This window comes from Silene latifolia, chromosome Y (genome assembly GCF_048544455.1).
Source record: "Silene latifolia isolate original U9 population chromosome Y, ASM4854445v1, whole genome shotgun sequence".
In the NCBI taxonomy this organism is placed as follows: Eukaryota; Viridiplantae; Streptophyta; class Magnoliopsida; order Caryophyllales; family Caryophyllaceae; genus Silene; species Silene latifolia.
In genome coordinates this window covers 336,510,868-336,514,238 of record NC_133538.1, presented here as the reverse complement: position 1 = coordinate 336,514,238, position 3,371 = coordinate 336,510,868, and the positions used below count along the sequence as shown (strand labels likewise).

Sequence of the window (3,371 nt, the reverse complement as noted above, 5' to 3'; positions counted from 1 at the left end):
AATCTCAGCCCTTGATTTCTTTTAATCTCAGCCCTTGATTTCCCCAACTCACAACTCACCATAAGACCCCAACTCACGAGATCCCGCCTATATATATATATATATATATATATATATATATATATATAAATATATATATATATATATATATAGAGAGAGAGAGAGAGAGAGAGAGAGAGGGGCGAGATCCTGTACGAAATGATTTACAATGCGAACCGTACAAACTAACCAATTAAAGTCACTCTCTAACGCGCTTTCCTATTTCTATATCTAACTAAAACAATTCAACACCCTCCACAAACCAACCACAAACACTCTACTTCCATCACCTCTCACACTTCCACCGTCGGCCGCTACTTCCACCGTCGGCCACCATTTCCACCGCCGATTCTACCACCCTTCCCAAGAACCGATTTCAGAATTCAGTCTATTATAAAAGAAAGGTTAGCTTCAATTCTTATTTTAATCTCTGAATTAAAGTGATATTTACAGAATCAAAATTGCTAAAGCATTTGGTAATCCTCATTTCATAAGTACAGATCCAAAGAATGTTGGGTTCAAATCACAGTAACACTCATAGCAAACGCAAACATTCAAGCATGCATCTTGTTGCTGTGCTTGTTTGTTTTTGTCTCTTTGTCTTACTCATCCAATCTTCATCTTTAGCGGTTTGTTCTCTCTTTTAATCCCTTTTTTTGGTTTTATTTAGCTTACATTTTCATGATTTTTATTGAAATTTGCTTGCTGAATTTTACTGGTTTTTTTAGTATTATTTAGCTTCCATTTTAATGGGTTTTGTTGTAATTTGGCTGCTGAATTTTTCTGGGTCATTACAAATTTCGTTTTTTTAATAGTTTTTGTGTTATAATTTGGTGTAGTTTTACACCAAATTATTCTAGCAAGGCAATCAACAGTACAAGCTAATGATGGCGGGGACGAGGATGGTTGTGGGGTCAGTTCAGGGATGGTGGTGGTGGTGGTGATGGCAGTAGGTGTGGTGATGGCCAGTTTAGTTAAGATAGATGTAATCGTTCATCCGCGGAAAGTCGAGGTAGTGTAGGCTCATGTCAATATCTTTTATCAGTATAGCTACTTTTAATTTGGGTTTTAGTTTTTATGAATTGAATAATTAATTGCTTGGGGACTAGTCTACGGATATACATGGAATTATTACTAGATACCAGTAGTAATGCCAAGTTGTATCCAGATTGGTTTAAATCTGTGTATTTTAAAACGTAAAGAGTAATATGAAATAGTTCATTTTGGGTTAGATAAACTGACCATGTTTTATGTATGTGGTTAATATTTTGATATACCAAGTGGCTCCTTTTCTGTACCGAGAGACGTTTTTAATTAAGTGGTAGTTTGAATGTATCGAAGTTTAATGCAATAGACAAGCCGTACAACAAATGCTTAAAGCCCTTATGGTTCTTGTTGTTATTGGGGTTATGTTTAAAAAGGAGAATTTTAAGGTCAAACTATGGCTAGTGCTACCAGGTATCATATCATTTATCAAGTCTGATCTAAGCCTTTGTGACGACAATTTAGCTATCGTAACCTAATCTCACTAGTGCTACTCAGTCGCATGAATATTGTTATTAACGAGAGCGATAATAACGATGCCGAAAACAAAAGTTAAGTATAAACCTGTAAGTAGGTGTTAGCCGGAAGAAGAAGATGAGTATGGGAAGGCCTAGGTAGATGAAATATTTGAGGTGAAATTGGTGAGTAATAATATACTTGAAGAGCCAAAGCTGCCAAACATCCTAACATGAATAACGCCACGAGTTTTATTGAATCCATGCCTTATACTATTAGATAATGTACGCTGTGAAATCCCTTGTTATTAACTTGATATTTTCCATTTTATTTAGATAAGAATCTAAGATATGCACCAAAATGTAAGGCTCAACCGAATGAATTTATGATACATTCAACTCATAGTTGGACTTGTATGTATGAATCCAATTTGGTCCCCATCCTGATAGTAATTGCCTTGACATCTAGTAGTACGTACATGTAGATCTAGAGGCCTTAGATGCCAGGTCTGTTTTCTAGTCGGAAAATTCATTTGGTACTCTTAACTTTGTTATTTTTTACATGGTTTCTAATATTTTGATTTTAACCACAGCAATATGTTTGGTACTCTTAAACTATGGCTAATATGATGTCTATTTCTGTTGTTGTTGCTGCATATGTGAGGCTAAATTTGATGCTTGGGGTGTTAGTGTGTTACTTTGCAACTTGGTGCGGTTGCTTTTGAAGCTACTAGATTGGTTATGATTTAAATGTTGTTAACTTCTAAGGTATTAGTTTTAACCCAATTGCATCATTGTCTTATGTTGCACCTTGTTGTTTGTTACTCTTGTGTGTCCCTTGATAAAATACTCACGTCCTATGGGTATGTCAAGTTCCCTAGAAGTCGCCTTCTCCTTGTGCACAATGTTATTCCAATCAAAAGAAGAAAGTGCTACTTTGCTCGACTGCTTGTATATAGGATAGGTTCTCGCTTTGCCTGTACTCGACATTTTGACTTGCCATGATTTGAGCAGTTCTCAATTTGATTAATTTTCTTACTCTGTCTCGTTTTCAGCTTGATTGATTAATGAAATGTCCGACATTCATTACCTTAGTTTGCAAAACTGATGCTAATTTTTTTTCCCATGGTTTCAGGTCAGGTAAACTAGTGAACTCAGGCTTGCACCAGACGTTGTAGTTCATACCGTAGGTGTCATATGTGCAGATCTATTTCACAAAGGAACATGTAATATTTTTAGAGTTTCCTAATGTGGTTTCATATCTCTAGAGTTTGCTGTTGTGCAACACTTGTAAAACTAAACTAGAAATCCCCAGATGAACTTGTTTCAAAATCTTCTAATTTCCTTTTAGTTTAGTAGCAGACATATTTGTAATTTATCAGTCATGAGAATGGGAAATTGGTGCTTTTCGTGGATTAAGTTGCGAGTTCATTTCAAATTTAGCATGTTTTTTCCTAGTCCATGTAATTGACATCAAAAGCGAAGCACGCATATGGATGCCCTCGAGAAAGTGTAGGTTGGGTTTTTTAAAACCAGTGTCGCGGAAGTTGGGTTTAGGAGCTTTTCGACAGAGCAAATAGCCAAGCACCATCGCATATAAGATATTTAAACGTGGTTTCATCCTCTTGTTTTTGACTAAGTAATGTACTAGTAGTAGAATTTGCAGATGATCTACCCGTTTATGATGAGTGATGGCATTATGGTCTTGTGTAATGAAAGATAATTGAATGATTTATAGTAGGAGTATAACATACAAATGAGAGTCCAAAGATTGTATAGGAATAAATGCTTGCTCACTTGTTGCAGTAACATTTTTGATAAAATGAGTTCATA

At 35.6% G+C, this 3,371-nt stretch overlaps 1 long non-coding RNA gene across 2 annotated transcripts; it reads left to right on the top strand.

The window, feature by feature from the left end:
- The first annotated feature begins 202 nt into the window (after positions 1 to 202).
- Positions 203 to 2,959, top strand: LOC141633390 (uncharacterized). Of its 2 annotated transcripts, XR_012538169.1 has the most exons (4): positions 203 to 443; positions 540 to 668; positions 879 to 1,051; positions 2,674 to 2,959. It is a non-coding gene; the product is annotated as an uncharacterized LOC141633390 (long non-coding RNA). The 2 variants fall into 2 exon arrangements; XR_012538170.1 differs by lacking the exon at positions 879 to 1,051.
- The last annotated feature ends 412 nt before the right edge of the window (positions 2,960 to 3,371 follow it).